Here is a 17321-nt window from a genome sequence, read left to right as displayed (position 1 = left end):
GCTGACTGAGAGCCAGTGCAGATCTTTCAGGTGTCCGGAGATGTGGCTGTGGCGGGGGATGTCCAGGATGAGTCGTGCGGAGGCGTTCTGGATGCGTTGGAGTCTTTTCTGTAGTTTGGCTGTGGTTCTGGTGTAGAGGGTGTTTCCGTAATCTAGTCGGCTGGTGACAAGTGCCTGGGTGACCGTCTTCCTGGTTTTGGTGGGGATCCATCGGAAGATCTTTCGGAGCATGCGTAGAGTGTTGAAGCATGAAGATGAGACGGCGTTGACTTGTCTGGTCATCGACAAGGAGGAGTCTAGGATGAAGCCCAGGTTGCGTGCGTGGTCCGTTGGTTTGGGTGCGCTGCCTAGGGCGGGGGCCACCAGGAGTCGTCCCAGGCAGATGGTGATGATCCAAGGATGAGGACTTCCGTCTTGTCAGAGTTTAGTTTCAAGCGGCTGTTCTTCATCCACTCGGCGACTTCTTTCATCCCTTCGTGTAGGTTGGTTCTGGCGGTGGCGGGGTCGGGGTCGTTGGTGAGGGAGAGGATCAGCTGGGTGTCGTCGGCGTAGGAGATGATGTTGAGGCTGTGTTGGCGTGCGATGGCTGCGAGGGGGCTCATGTACATGTTGAAGAGGGTGGGGCTGAGTGATGATCCTTGTGGTACGTCGCAGATGACTTTGGTGGCCTCATATCTGAAGGGGGGGAGGCGGACTCTCTGGGTTCTTCCTGCGAGGAACGAGATGATCCACTCCAGTGCCTTCTCTTGGATTCCGACGTTGCTGAGGCGTTGTACTAGGGTGCGGTGGCAGACAGTATCGAACGCTGCGGAGAGGTCCAGGAGGATGAGGGCCGCTGTTTCCCCGTTGTCGAGCAGGGTTCGGATGTCGTCCGTGGCTGCGATGAGGGTGGTCTCAGTGCTGTGGTTGGCTCGGAAGCCGGACTGTGAGTGGTCGAGGGATCCGTTCGTCTCGAGGAAGGTGGCCAGCTGCCTGTTGACGGTCTTCTCGATTACTTTGGCAGGGAACGGGAGCAGCGAGATGGGGCAGTAGTTCTTGAGGTCGGTGGGGTCTGCTGATGGTTTCTTCAGGAGGGCGCTGAGTTCGGCGAGCTTCCAGCTCTCCGGGAAGGTGGCGGTGTTGAAGGAGCAGTTGATGATGTCCCGGAGTTGGGGTGCGATGACGGAGTCGGCCTTGTTGAAGATGTGGTGAGGGCATGGGTCGGTTGGTGATCCGGAGTGGATGGTGTTCATCGTCCGTATGGTGTCTTCGGTGTTGACTGGGGTCCAGTCGCAGAGGGTGGTGGTGGGGGGCGTCGGTTCTGTGGTTGGATGCGTGGTCTGTTTCCCGAAGCTGTTGTGTATGTCTGCGATCTTGTTGTGGAAGAACGTGGCGAGTGTGTCGCAGAGGTCTTGTGAGGGAGTGATGTCGTTGTTTCCGGCGCTGGGGTTGGAGAGCTCTTTGACGATGCTGAAGAGCTCCTTGCTGTTGTGCGGGTTGTTGTCTAGTCGTTCCTTGAATGCTGTCTTCTTGGTGGTGTGGATCAGCTGGTGGTGTTTGCGGGTGGCGTGCTTGAGGGCGGTCATGTTGTCTGTGGTCGGGTTCTTTCGCCAGGCTTTCTCGAGGGTGCGGCAGTTCTTCTTGGAGTTCTTGAGGTCGTCGTTGAACCACGGGGCTTTCTTGCCTCCGGGCCTGTTGGGATGGGTTTTCAGGGGTGCGAGGTCGTCGGCGCAGTTGGTGATCCACTGTGCGAGGTTGTGGGCTGCTTGGTTGGGGTCCGTTGATCTGGCGGGGGGGTCTGGTTCAGCGATGCGATGAGCAGGTCGGTGGTGATCTCGTTCCAGTTCCCGCGGGGAACCTGTTGCGGGAGGTGGTGAGTTGTGGTCTTTCTGAAGCTGAAGTGGACGCAGCTGTGGTCTGTCCAGTGGAGTCTGGTGGAGTGGCTGAAGGAGATGTACTTGCTGGAGGAGAAGATTGGGTCAAGCGTGTGTCCGGCGTAGTGGGTGGGGGTGTTCACCAGTTGCTTGAGTCCGAGGTTGGCGAGGTTGTCCAGTAGGGTGGTGGTGTTGTTGTCGTTGTTGTTCTCCAGGTGGAAGTTGAGGTCCCCTAGGAGGATGTAGTCATCGGAGGGGAGGGCGTGTGGGCTGATGAAGTCTGCAATGTCTTCGCTGAATTGTGTGCGGGGTCCTGGGGGTCTGTAGATGAGGGTGCCTCTGAGTGTGGCCTTGGGGTCGGTGTGTATCTGGAAGTGAAGATGTTCGGCGCTGTGAGGGTGTCTTCGGAGTTGGTCGAGATGCGGATGGTGTTCTTGTGGACGATGGCGATGCCTCCTCCAGTTTGGTTGATGCGGTCTCTCCGGGTGATTTTGTATCCGTCCGGGATGGCTATGGCGATGTCAGGCGCTGAGGAGGCGTTCATCCAGGTCTCCGTGAGGAAGGCGACGTCCGGGGATGTGGTGTCGAGCAGGTTCCATAGTTCCACGGCGTGTCTGTGGACGGAGCGGGTGTTGAGCAGGATGCACTTCAGGTGGTTGCTGTTGGTGCTTGGCTTGGCAGGTGCGGGTGAGTTACAGGTCCGGATGCAGGCGAACTTGCAGGATTGGCAGGTGAAGGGTCCGTGGGTGCGTCCTGGGGTGGCTCGGTGGCAGCCGGGGAGGCGTCCAGTGTTGAGTGCGCTGAGGGTGGCGGCGTCGTACGTCCGGCAGGTGGGATGGCATCTGCGGGGGCCAGGTGGTCTGGTGCTGGGCGCGGTCCAGGCGCGGACGGGCGCAGACGGGCTTGCCTTTGGCGCGCCCGCTGCGCGTGAACGCTGCACGTACACGCGGACTCTGCCATAAATGGAGAGTGGAGGGGGCGGAGCGAGGGCGGAGCAGCTGGGAGCGGGGTGGCGAGTGGGGAGTGGAGCGATGTGAGGTGAGGCAGAAGAATCGGGGGTGGGGCCGCGGGGGGGCAGCGGCAGGGAGCGGGGTGGGTCAGCGGGAGCACGGAGAGGAACTAAATACAGTTAAGGGCACAACAGTGAAAACAGGGGGAGGAAAACGGCGATAGTAGGCAAACAGTCAGGGGCACAACAGCACAGAGAGAAGAGAAATACAATCACGGGCACAGCAGTGAAAACAGGGGGAGGAAACAGCGATAGCAGGCAAACAGTCAGGGGCACAACAGCACGGAGAGAACAGAAATACAATCACGGGCACAGCAGTGAAAACAGGGGGAGGAAACGGCGATAGCAGGCAAACAGTCAGGGGCACAACAGCACGGAGAGAACAGAAATACAATCAAGGGCACAGCAGTGAAAAAGAAAAGTTACTAGCAGTGGCGGCGGCAAACGGGGACTGGGCACACGCATGTGGGCCATGTGGCGGGTGGAGCGACCGGCACTGACCAGGTCAGGTCGGATCACAGCTCCCCGCCTCGCGGACCCCACCTAAGTACTCAGGGGGAGGGAGGAGCAGCTGGGAGGCCGGAGCGGGGTGGCGAGTGGGGAGGGGAGTGATGCGAGGTGAGGCAGAAGGAACGGGGGTGGGGCCGCGGGGGAGCAGCGGCAGGGAGCGGGGAGCGGGGTGGGTCAGCGGGAGCACGGAGAGGAACGAAATACAGTCAAGGGCACAACAGTGAAAACAGGGGGAGGAAAACGCGATAGTAGGCAAACAGTCAGGGGCAAAACAGCACGGAAAGAACAGAAATACAATCACGGGCACAGCAGTGAAAACAGGGGGAGGAAACGGCGATAGCAGGCAAACAGTCAGGGGCACAACAGCACGGAGAGAACAGAAATACAATCAAGGGGAACAGCAGTGAAAAAGAAAAGTTACTAGCAGTGGCGGCAGTGGCGGCAGTGGCGGCAGTGGCGGCAGTGGCGGCGGCAAACGGGGACTGGGCACACACAGGTGGGCCACGTGGCGGGTGGAGCGACCGGCACTGACCAGGTCAGGGTATATGGACCCCAAGCTCTCCAGTGGACTCTGGGTTAATGCTACCACCCTTTCTGATGGACTCTAAGGCTTGTTTTGGCTTTAGGTCCATCTTCCTCAGATCATAAGCCCACAATGGTTTCTTTTCCTGCATAGCTAGTTATTTTTCCTGCAGGGCTAGTTTCCTCTCCCCTTCTGCTGCTTGTGCCGCCAGTTCCAGCTGGGCCAGCTGCAGCTGGCACTCCCCTTTAGCTCTTTTGTTCCAGGTCCTTAGGACTCAGGGGTGGGCAACATACACTGCTTCCTTTGCGTGCCCAGTAGGGGATCTCAGACCTGTGGGTTTCACCCTCACCTCTGGTTCTGGGGCAAAGGAAAAAAGAAACTCCCATCTCTCTAGCTCTGGAGTTGCTGCAAAGTAATCCTCCTCAGCTTCTACTTCTCCCTCCTCCTCATTCAGTTCATCCTCCTTCTCATCATCCTCCCCTTGTGCTGCAGCTTGCATTCAGTGGACCTCCTTTCAGGCTGTAAGGACAAATGTTGGAGTGCTCTAAGGCGGTCTCAGTCCCCTTCCCTGCACAGTTTCCTCAGTTCAACCATGCTGTAGCTTTTAATGGGGTTGATATCCAATTCCATTGTGGCAGGCAAGAGTCACAGGCACACACAATGTGAGAAAGGTGTCACATTTGGAAAAAGGAAAGAAATATGACCAATTAAGGCCAACTAAAAATAAAGGTCAACTCTGGTGTCAAAATATTTATGTGAGATTTTTATGTTACACAAATCACTATATGGTATTGCACAAACACAAGTCCTGATTCACACCGCTGAACACCAATCGAAGAAATTAAGTTGTTGTTTGACTGGGGTGTGAGCCCTAGTCAAGCAACAGCTACAATCCCTGACAGGGTGAATCACAAAAAGTCACTAAAGTAACCTGTGCATAACTCTGAGTAGCTTGGCACACAAATAAGTCAGGCTTAATTTAGAAGCAATGTGTAAAATAGAGTACATTTCAAAAAGTTATTTGACACTAAAACAACAAAAATACAATTAGCAGAACAGGGGTTATGAATTTATAAAATTTTTAGGAAAGACTAGCACCTAAAAGATCAAGACAACAACCACCAACTTCTAGTTATGAGAGACCTGGGCAAAGTCATAAAATATGTCAGACTGCGATAGGGTGCAGGTCAGATACTTGGCACTCACATCTGAACTTTGAAGAATTTTCAAGAAAAATGTTATGAGAAGTTAAAGTTCAGCAGGGCAAAGCTGCAGGCACGGTCTGTGGAAGGAGCGTTATCGTCAGGGAGTCACTTCAGGAAGTCGCAGTAAAAATGTCTCCATTCAGACTTTTTTGAAAGTCAAAGAGCTCCAGAGTGAATGAGGCAGGAGGCTGTATCCGACAAGAGATCCAGAAAGCTATATACCCCTCTGACGATGGACCTGCTAAACAGGATCTGCTGCTATGGAGAAGAATGCAGAGGGAGCTGCCACAAAGTCATGCTGGCTGGAATTGTACCTTGGGTAGATGGAGGAGCAGGCTCTTCAAGGATTCAAGGCTTGGCAGAAGAGTTATATTGCTGAGTTGAATTGGCAAGTTTAAAACTTCACTCAGGCTGCAATGGCAGACCTGGGACATTTTTTAAGGGGCTACTTAAGTCAGTGCCACAATAAGTGCTGCAGGCCACCAGTAGAATTGAATTCACAAGCCATGTGTGTATAGTATACAAGTCTACAAGGGACTTATAGTAAATTAAATATGTTAAAGAAGTGTAAGCCCATATTATCATGTTTAAGGGAGAGAACACTTTAGCACTGGTTAGCAGCGGTAAAATGTGCAGAATCTAAAGGCCCAAAAAAATGAACTCAGCAAACAATTGAGGGAAAAGAGCAAACGCTTTGGGTGTGAACCTTCAGAGAAGACATGTCCAACAACTTTCTAATAGGAAGACTATGTAGGTATGCCTTTTAACTTGCAGATTAAATGTTAAGTATCTTCATTATATACCAACTTGTAAGATGATGTGGAGTTAAATGTAGAAGCGGAAAATAAGTTAAAAGAATAACAACGTGCTGGGTGTATCAAACGGATATCAAGATGTTGTAAGAAGTAGGGCAAACATTGTTTTGACATCATTGGATCTAATAATGAGATGTGTATTCTTTGTAAAAAAAATCACACTGACATTTAGTAGAAAAGTGTTGGCTACTGGGGTTTTGTTAAAATGCCCATACCCTTTTAACGTAGAACTATGAGAACCCATCCCACAGTACGCAGATCACAAATTAGTTGGCCCAGCTAATGGTACATACAGCTGTTTCTCTAATCAAACCTTAGAACTAGGGCCCATATGTACGAAAATCCGAATTTACTATTTCCAAATGTTGATTCCGTAGAAATCGCTGTTTTGGATTTGCAAAACAGAATGTTTGTAACTGCTGATTCCCAAATAGGGATTCCTACGGAACCTCATTTGCAATAAGGAAATCACAAAACAGAAAATTACAATTTCCGAATAGTGAATCGTGAATTAGGAACAGAACCTTCTGGAAGCAGAATAGTGATGTCACAGACCAGGTGGTGTATAATTAAGGGATTTGGTTACAAGCCACTGAAAGCAAGGTGTGCCCACGAATCACTACTGCCAGTTCATCTCACCATCTCTAAACAATACCATGGCTGCTGAAGAGGGTGACAGGAAAAGAGAGGTGAAGTGCCTGAGAGGGACCTTGAGGAATGAGAAATGTGTCTCTCACATGGACCAACCTTTTGGGAAGGCCTCCATTACAGTACCTGAGGTCCAAATACTTGGATCTAGAACCACATCCTGGGGAAAGTCAACTCTCTAGGATTCACACAGCGTACCAACCCGAAGATCTGCAAGAAGTGGTACAAACAGAGGTCCTGTACAAATAAGAAAGTCCCCACCAGCAGAATGACAGTGGGACATGATACTGGTAGAGGACCCTCACAACACCCCTCTCAGACTCCCATGAAGGTGCTCTCAGAGAGGACCCTGGAACCTGAGAGTGTAGCAGGAGTAGGAAAAATTGACACCTCCATTCCAGCGGGCATCAATCAATCAATCAATCAAAGACATTTATAGAGCGCACTACTTACCCGGAGGGTCTCAAGGCGCTTGGGGGGGGGGGGTGCTGCTACTGCTCGAACAGCCAGGTCTTGAGCTTCTTCCTGAAGGAGAGGTGGTCTTGGGTCAGGCGCAGGTCGGTCGGGAGGGAGTACCTGGTCTTAGCGGCCAGGTAGGAGAAGGACCTTCCTCCTGTTGTCGTTCTTCGGATGCGGGGGACGGCGGCAAGGGCGTGTCTGGCTGATCGGAGATGGCGTTTGGGAGCGTAGAAGTTGATGCGGTTGTAGAGGTAGCTCGGGCCTTGATCGTGTAGGGCTTTGTGTGCGTGGGTGAGGAGACGGAAGGTGATTCTTTTGTTGACGGGGAGCCAATGCAGGTCTCTCAGATGTCCGGAGATGTGGCTGTGTCATGGGATGTCGAGGATGAGTCTGGCTGAGGTGTTCTGGATCCGCTGGAGTCTCTTCTGGTGCTTGGCGGTGGTTCCGGCGTAGAGGGCGTTGCCGTAGTCCAGTCGGCTGGTGACGAGGGCCTGGGTGACCATCTTCCTGGTCTCGGTGGGGATCCACCGCAAGATCTTCAGTAGCATGCGTAGGATGTTGAAGCATGACGAGGAGACGGCGTTGACTTGTCTGGTCATGGAGAGGGAGGAGTCCAGTATGAGGCCCAGGTTGCGTGCGTGGTCTGTCGGTTTGGGTGCGTTGCCCAGGGCGGAAGCCACCAGGAGTCGTCCCAGGCGGAGGGCGAGGAGCCCAGGATGAGGACTTTCGTCTTGTCTGAGTTCAGTTTCAGGCGGCTGGTCGTCATCCACTCGGCTACTTCTTTCATCCCTTCGTGAAGGTTGGCTCTGGCGGCGGCGGGGTCGTTGGTCAGGGAGAGGATCAGCTGGGTGTCGTCAGTGTAGGAGATGATGTTGAGGTTGTGTTGGCGTGCGATGGCCGCGAGGGGGCTCATGTAGACGTTAAAGAGGGTGGGGCTCAGCGAGGATCCTTGAGGGATGCCGCAGATGACTTCGGTGGCCTCTGACTTGTACGGTGGTAGACGGACTCTCTGTGTTCTTCCGTCTAGGAAGGAGATGATCCACTCCAGTGCCTTCTCCTGGATTCCGACGTTGCTGAGGCGCTGCACTAGGGTGGGGTGGCAGACAGTGTCGAATGCCGCGGAGAGGTCTAGGAGGATGAGGGCCGCTGTTTCTCCGTTGTCCATCAGGGCTTGGATGTCATCGGTGGCAGCGATGAGGGCGGTCTCGGTGCTGTGGTTGGCTCGGAAGCCAGACTGTGAGGGGTCGAGGGATCCATTTGTCTCGAGGAAGGCAGCCAGCTGTTTGTTGACGGTCTTCTCGATGACTTTGGCTGGAAACGGGAGGAGCGAGATGGGGCGGTAATTCTTGAGTTCGGTGGGGTCCGCTGTAGGTTTCTTTAGAAGGGCGCTGAGTTCAGCGTGCTTCCAGCTCTCCGGGAATGTGGCTGTGTTTAAGGAGGTGTTGATGATGTCCCGTAGGTGGGGTGCGATGACAGCATCGGCCTTGTTGAAGACGTGGTGAGGGCAGGGGTCGGTCGGAGATCCGGAGTGGATGGAGTTCATCATGCGGACGGTGTCTTCGGTTCTGATCGGGGTCCAGGCGCGGAGGGTGGTGGTGGGGGGCGGTGGTTCGGTCGTGGCGTGCGTCGGTTGAGTGCTGAAGCTGTTGTGTATGTCCGCGATCTTGTTGTGGAAGTAGGAGGCGAGGGAGTTGCAGAGGTCTTGCGATGGGGTGATGTCGTTGTTTCTGGCATTGGGGTTGGAGAGCTCTTTCACGATGTTGAAGAGTTCCTTGCAGTTGTGCGCGTTGTTGTCCAGCCGGTCCTTGAATGCAGTTTTCTTGGTGGCGCGGATTAGTTGGTGGTGCTTCCGGGTGGCAAGCTTGAGGGTGGTCATGTTGTCCGGTGTTGGTTCCCTTCTCCAGGCTTTCTTGAGGGCTCGGCAGTTCTTCTTGGAGCTCTTGAGTTCGTCGGTGAACCATGGGGCCTTCTTGCTGCCGGGTCTGCTGGGCGGGGTCCTCAGTGGGGCGAGTTCGTCCGCGCAGTTGCTGATCCACTTCGTGAGGTTGTCGGCGGCTTGGCTTGGGTTCGCTGAGCTGGCGGGAGGGTGCTGGCTCAGGGAAGCGGCGAGCTGGTCGGCTGTGATCTTGTTCCAGCTTCTTCGAGCAACCTGTTGCTGGTGGTGGTGGATCGTCGTTCTTCTGAAGGTGAAGTGGATGCAGCTGTGATCTGTCCAGTGGAGTCCCGTGGCGTGGCTGAAGGCGATGTCTTTGCTGGATGAGAAGATGGCGTCGAGCGTGTGTCCGGCGAGGTGGGTGGGGGTGGACACCAGCTGCTTGAGTCCGAGGTTGGCGAGATTGTCGAGCAGGGTGATGGTGTTGCGGTCGTTGTTGTTCTCCAGGTGGAAGTTGATGTCCCCCAGGAGGATGTATTCAGCGGAGGGGAGGGCATGCGGGCTGACGAAGTCGGCGATGTCCTCGCTGAATTGTGTGCGTGGTCCCGGGGGTCGGTAGATCAGGGTGCCTCTGAGGGTCGTCTTCGGGTCGGTGCGGATCTGGAAGTGTAGGTGTTCGGCGGTAGTCAGGGTGTCGTCGGTGTTGGTCGTGATGTGGATGGTGTCCCTGTGGATGATGGCGATGCCTCCTCCAGTCTGGTTGACGCGATCTCTCCGGGTGATCTTGTATCCCTCTGGGATGGCGATGGCGATGTCGGGCGCTGAGGAGTTGTTCATCCAGGTTTCCGTGAGGAAAGCGACGTCAGGAGCTGTGGTGTCGAGGAGGTTCCAGAGTTCGATGGCGTGTCTGTGGACGGAGCGGGTGTTGAGCAGGATGCACTTGAGGTGGATGCTGCTGGTGGTCGGCTTGACGGGTGCTGGTGCGAGGCAGGTCCGGTTGCAGGTGATCTTGCAGGCGTGGCAGCTGAAGGGTCCGTGGGTGCGTCTCGGGGTGGCTCGGTAGCATCCCGGGATTCGGCCGGTGTTGAGCGCGTTGAGGGTGGCGGCGTCGTAGGTCCGGCGGGAGGGCTGGTGTCTGCGGGGGCCAGGGGTCCTGACACTGGGCGCGGTCCAGGCGCGGACGGGCGCAGACGGGCTTACCTTTGGCGCACCTTCGGCGCGCAATCGGTGCTCCCGCTGCGCGCGTCTGCTGCGCGGTCGCTCCGGGGGCGTCATAAGAAGGGAGCAGTGAGGGCGGGTCAGCTGGGAGGCGGGAGCGTCTTAGCCAATCGGCTGGCGGGGGGGCGGGTCTGCAGGCAGCGGCGGCGGGAAAACCGGGTGCGGGCTTCTCTGGCGGCCCTGCGGCGGCTGGGGCGCCGGGAGCAGGCGACGATGGAGATCGGGCGGCACAGGCAGCAGGAGGGCACAGGAGCAGGAGCGAGGATCGTGGGGCGACCTGGCCGGTGAGGGCGCAGTGGTTGTAAGTTATCTTTCCTTTATGTACCATTCATAACGTAATTTTAGCAATTCCTCATACCAAAGGTCACAGCAGGAATGACTCCATTTGGGTGCTCGGCACCCAGACAATGCATCACAGAAGCTGTAGTACACTTTCTTATCATGCTATACTAAATTTTGATGACCACATACAACACTATCTGTAAAACAAAAACATGCCACAAACACATGCAGAAGAGTCACAACAATATTGCGGGCAAACATTAAACATGGATTTACAATACCTATATACATGCTTTTCAACAGATCACTGCCCATTTGTGTCAGGACCCATGGCAGCTGAAGGGGGTACTAACTGTGAGGTGATCCTTGAGGTCATGACATCACCTTTCCCTCAACCCATCACACTAAACCCAAATGACAGGCGAGCCACCATCTCACCACTGCCAACATTTCAGGACAGAATGAGGGACAGTCGCTAGGAAGGGATGACACAACCACTGATACCAGAACACAGGGAAGGTGCAGAGGCAAAACCTCAGCATACTGTCCATAGACTGTCAGTCATGTTAGATACACATCCCGTGTGTGGTAGCCGGGAGAGGTAGATCATCTCCACACAGCGCCTGCAGACAAAACAAATAAGAGCAGTCAGTAGGCAGCTGCAATGCATGTCAAGGTTGCTGAAGAACATGGAGAAAGGGCAGGAATGGTGTCTAGCAGCTATGGAGAGGGACCACCATGTGCAGTGTCAGAGGCACAGGTAGTACCTGGCCCGGTTTGACAGATAAACCCAGTACATTAACTATTTGGCAGCTGCAACATCAATGCTGGCAAAGCGGACTGTCAACATCCAGACAGACATGGCTCACTGCTAGGATGTTGCATGTGGGCTAGTGCAAGTTACCACCGCAGTAGAGGACATATGGACCCACAATCTCTGCATCCCCAACATGGTGACTCAAACCGAGAGCGAGGAGGGCTGTGGGCTCAGTGGCATTTCCATGCCCAAGTCATGCAATACCAGGCGTTAAACCACACATCTGAAAATGTCATCGTCTGCCCCACAAACCAGTTCTGCTGATAAAGCACCCAACCCAAGTGGCCGTGAGAAGTGACTCCATAGAAACTCAGTGGGATGATTTGCCTTAGTTTATGTTGCACCCTATTTTCCTTGTTGTTCTCATGTCAACTACGTATCATGCACAAGGATGCCATTGACCCTTGTGTGCAGCTAAATAAAAGGTGGTCACTCAGTTGTGCACCAAGCACTACCATCATGTGTGATGTCTCATTTATAGTATGTTTAGATATCTCTTACCTCAGAAATAGTTGTTGGTTATCTCTGTGCCTCATGCACGGCCCTCTGCTGCACATGTACCCTCCTGCTGCACCTATGGTGGTGGTAAGTCATTATAAGAGTCGGAATCATGCTCTATAGGGACGCCATGCAGACCCTGCCTCCTTGTGATATTGTGCTGTATGGCACATGTGACAATTATCTTGCAGAATGTATTCAGTCTTTACATTAGTGCCCCGCTTGTCTTGCGGAGACAGCGAGAGTGGGACTTCAGGATACAAAAGGTCCTCTCTATGATAGAGCATGTTGTCCTGTTTGCCCTGTTGTACTGTCTATTGCTTCTTGTAGCTGGAGTCAGGTTCGGTGTAAGGTTTCAGGGACATAAGGCATATGCACTGTCAACATAAGGGCATAAGAAGGTATACCCTTAGGTTACATAACACATACAATCCTGGCTCTTCTGGGCATTGAGGGCCTCAGTTATGAGGCTCCTTTCCATGCGTCACTGGATCATCACTTTTTTGAAGTTCCGGTGGCTTAGTGTGTCCCGGCAGATATGTGAGACCACGTAAAGCCACTTTACATGGCTTTTCATGGCATTTAAATATGTGCCCTTTTCACAAAGAACACTCCATTAAAGAGGCATTCCATGGGTGTTGTTGTGGGTGTTCCCATGCAACACCCATAGAATCTGACACAATCCTAGATGTACTAGAAACCTTGAACCTGGAAATGTGTCAAAATCTAACGACCTCCCAGGGGTGGCGTTAGGGAGGCGCAACGAGGAGAAATGTTTTCATTTATCCTACTTTTTTTTTCTATGTATGCTGCATTCTGACCCAGCTAAAATCTTTGCGAAGAAAGGGAGTGATGACTTACTTAACATTAAAACCCTTAAAAAAGCTACTGCCGGACCTTATGCTTGAACCCTTTCTAAAAGTCTTGCGAGCAAAACTGCAGCCCACACTCAATTATGGCAGCGAATCGCTGATGGGCAGAGATGCAGTAATTCTTGATAGCACAATAGCAACCGCCTATCGATCGATCTTCCAGCTTCCCAAATATGTTTTACCGTCTCAAATCAGGCTGGAATTCGGCCTTCAAAACCAGGTGACAGAAAGAAAGGGGGCTTTTGTAAATGGCTGGCATAAAACAAGAGCGGCAGAAGTGGGGACTATGAACAACCATCTTTGGGTAGAGCTCTCACGCTCTTGAAAGCTGACCGCCAACGTGTATCTTCAAGAGTCCATCAACACACTAGGCTTGACAGTCGCCTGGAACACTCCAATGAAATTAGTAACCAAGACAACAAGACTAATATCATCAATACAGGACAAGAAAGCGCTATCCAAACGAGTTCATGGATGAGCTGTGTTAAACAACTATGGCGTCCTCAAGCCCCAACCCTACCTCAAGGCAGGTATAACAATTGCGAACATGGAAAGATTCTTGAGGCTTTGCCTGGGAGTTGGAGTAATTAACTTGCTTCTACCACCTGGGGAAAGAAGGGGTGGAGACCAGCTCTGTCGATTGTGCGCTAGAAGCATGGAGAACCTTCTCCACATCATATGCCTCTGTGAGTAGTTAAAAGATCTACGGAAAATGTTACTAAAGCCATTCTTCACTCAGTATGGTGTCAGGTCTTGTAGGCAGGCAGTAATGCTGTGCTTTAATCCTTCCTTAGTACAGCTAAACTGCCGCCTCATAACATTTTTTGCATTGACTGCGACAAAGCTGAAAAGCCTACCTGCAAAAGTTACATCTTTGGGAATTGTTTGCGGCACCTTGTAATACAACCCTCTCACAACGGAATCAGAACGCTATGAATATCAGAAACAGGTTGCCGATTGGCCATAAGGGATCATTTTGCCAGTTTAAAAAGAAATTTCCTATTGAGCTGCCTTTAATAGACTTACTGCCGTTTGTGCTAGGGTCATATGCCTTATTGACATTATCTTAAAAGTTTCACGCGTACATAAATGTGCTATTTTAAACTTTTACATAGATTTTATTGTTAAAATGTATGTATGCAACGGTTTTAATTAACTATGCATAATAATACAAACTTGAAACTTGAAACAGTGCTTTTTGATGCTTTTCGATATTTACAAGGTATGGGGTAGCACCAAAAATAATACCAGGTAAAATCCTGGTCTTAAGCAAGCGATATTAGGAGAAGTGTTTTATTTCTCCTCGTATATTGCTCTTTCCACATGTGCTGCATTCTGAAGCACATATAGAAAGAGAAAAAAGCCTATTAAGATTGTTTTTGTGCAGGAAATTGTCCATTCCTGTCCATCACCACCCCCTTTTGTACCGCTTTTGGCAGCCATAAGTGTGGCAGGGTATGCTCAGACGTGAGTCCCTTGCTCACTTTGCCACTGGATTCAAGCAAGCCGGGCTGAAGACGGCTGGAATGCCAGAAACCGGTCCTCGGAAGCTTGTTTCCGGTCCAGGGAAGACATGGCTTGGCAGTTCGGGCTGGACTGTTCCCATGAGGCACAGGGTCAGACTGATTTGCATATAGCCATGTCTGAACTGGGGTGGCAGAGTGGGCTAAAGAACGGTGATGGATTAAACCCAGTTCTTTTGACTGGGTGTGGGTGTTTGATTCAGATGCTCCGTCCATCACCAATCCCCCCCCCACCCCCTATTGTACCACCCCCTTTTGTACCAATTGTCCATTCCTGCACATAAACAATTGCCCCTGCAGCACAGGCACCTTAGCAAAATGTCACTAGGATGCCTGCACTGGCACTAGGCAGCTTCTTTAGCACTTGTGCTAGGGGCATTGGGCGCGCCTCATTTTTGTAAATACGATGTATCCCTGCATTTTGAAACAGACAGAGCGTGGCGTTACTAATTTTGGCGTAGCACTGTGCTGTGCCAGTTTCTTGCACCCATGCCCTAAGGTCTGTTATGATACAGGAGGCCTCACACACTACCTGCACATTGAGTGAATGTAAGCTTTTTTAGTTCCTATATATGTACTCATTAGCTGAGGGGGATATATGGCAAAATGTGTGCTACCAACACAGCCGATGACATTTGGGACTGTGCTGCCCTGTAGAACATCAATTTGATGTGTTGCAATGAATGGGGAGCATGGGGGAATGATGTATATGTGTTGACTATGCTCACCATGATGTCCAGGATCCTGTGTAAGAACCAGACCAGGCCACTTTTTGACAACCCCCCCATGTTACTGCTTTGTGCCCCTGGTAACTGCCAAAGGCTAAGAGGTGTAAGCAACACTATACCTGCACAAGTTGTGACAATGCATTGCTTCCGAGTGTTGGAGGCTGTAGCTGAGGTTGTAACACAGCAATTAAATCAAGTATCACCTGAATACCCAGTCTGTATGTCTCATGGATCTCAATCTATGTCAGTCCAAACAGGGCGACCCTCACCCTAAATATCCTCTCCTCTCTCCTCCTCCTTCTGCGCCTGACAGCCAAAATCCTCATCCTACTTGACAAAAGATTCAGGGCCTGATGCATTTTAGGTGCCTTTTTTATAGTTGGCATCTGGTTACTACCAGTTCCGCATCAATGGAACTTGCATTTCCTAAATGGCCATTTTGCAACTGCTCACAATTAGGAAATCAGTTGTATATGTGTTTTGCTATTCTCATGTGGGAAATTGCTTTTTGCGATTTCCATAGTGCGATTTCTATAAGGTAGAAATTGCATTTTGCACCACCACGAATGCATTTCGTACTTAGGGAAATGTTTTTTTGCATCTCCTAACAGCCCAAAATACAGATTTGCACCACTAAGAAATGCAAAATACCTTTGTGCACATGGAGCTGAGTGACTAGTCCTCCGCTAGATGTATTATCTGTAAAAAGGTGGAGCCTCACCTGCCGCGGTCCGTGCATGTAACATCGGTGGGGCCGGCTAAAGGGGGATTTCGAGGGACGGCGCAGAATGAAAACTAATAAATAAGGGGAGACCTTACTTCACAGCGCTAGCTGGGACGCGCTCACCTCTGGCTGGTCACTGAGAGGAGGACTTTGTGAACAGCTCGCCGCACCCGCTCCGCGGGTGCCGCTTCGTTGCCAAGAGAGGAGGAGCGGGAGACCAACATCACCGGAGGGCTGCAGGGCTGCGAGCGTATCAGGGACTCCAACTCCCAGGAGTCCCTGAGAGACCGCTGACCACTTCCGGTCCGCTCTCCCTGCCGGCCCGCCCCCCGCCCACCTGAGGGATTGTTAAAGCCCCACCAGCGGTCCTATCAGTTGGGAGACCTTACTTCACAGCGCTAGCTGGGACGCGCTCACCTCTGGCTGGTCACTGAGAGGAGGACTTTGTGAACAGCTCGCCGCACCCGCTCCGCGGGTGCCGCTTCGTTGCCAAGAGAGGAGGAGCGGGAGACCAACATCACCGGAGGGCTGCAGGGCTGCGAGCGTATCAGGGACTCCAACTCCCAGGAGTCCCTGAGAGACCGCTGACCACTTCCGGTCCGCTCTCCCTGCCGGCCCGCCCACTGTCCTCAGACCTTGCTATATCTGGGACCACTCCTCCCGCAGCGCGGGACGCAGCCCGGAGCGAAGACCGGGCTAAGAGCGGGCCGTTTGAGGCCGTTCGAGGACGGCAGCGGACGGCCCTGGGCCACCCCCCTTGCTACTCCCATCCCGCCTGTTGTTCTATCATTGTGTTAGGTTAGGCCAGCTCAATAGAGGCAACCTTTCTAGCAGGGTGTGTGAGGGCCCCACCTCATTATGAGCACTAGGATGACACGTAGCAAGGCCGCCAATGGCGGTTCACAAGTTAGTGGCCCTATGGATGACTTCATCACTCGCACTAATATTGCTATTGATGAAGAAATATCCAAACTCCAAACTCGGGTATCCCTAGAACTGGCAGCCGCACGTAGGTTGTCCGAGGTAATGGCCCATTCGAAAAAATCATCCTTAGGCCATATAGCCCTTGCAGTCACCCCTGCTCGCCCTGTTCGCCCAAATAGCATCATGACTCAGGCTGATTTACACCATCCCCCGATTACTCCCTCTCTCACTCCGCCCTTAGAGCAAACACGCACTTTAGAAGAGTTAAGTTTCTCTGCACTTCCCCATACTCAGTCCCCTAACTCTCCTGCCCAAGTAATTCCAACTACTTCCTGTGCTAGTGGCGCGCAACCCAAAAGAAAACGCCAATCACGCTCAGCCTACTCCCGCAAAAAGGCTAAAGTGGCAGTTTCTCACCATTTCACAATGGCTAATACTCAGGCATGTACTGTCTTACCTGAGGGTCCCCTAAGATCGCAGCCAGTATGCCAAAAAATGGGAGAGGGCCCAGCTTCCATCACCCCAGAGGCTGAGGGGTTGCAGGTGCAGGACCAGGGACAAAATGAGAAGGAATTTATTGACCAAGTCTGGGAAACACTAAAAAAACTTCTCTCACCACTCGACCTAAGATTGTCTAGGATAGAAAACAATCTGCTCGAGATGGAGAAGAGCATTATTGCTCTGGCCACTCTTGGCCTGAGAAATCTCGAAATCCAGGGCGTGTCCCTATCCGACCCACAATTGCCAGCTCCTGCTGTACAAACTGAGCAGCACCCCGCTCCAGTACCCGCTGTTGCAAGGCCTGTTCCCAAGCCGAGGACGGTGGCTGTGGACCAAATT

This window comes from Lissotriton helveticus, chromosome 4_1 (assembly GCF_964261635.1).
Source record: "Lissotriton helveticus chromosome 4_1, aLisHel1.1, whole genome shotgun sequence".
In the NCBI taxonomy this organism is placed as follows: domain Eukaryota; kingdom Metazoa; phylum Chordata; class Amphibia; order Caudata; family Salamandridae; genus Lissotriton; species Lissotriton helveticus.
This window is presented reverse-complemented; position numbering follows the sequence as displayed.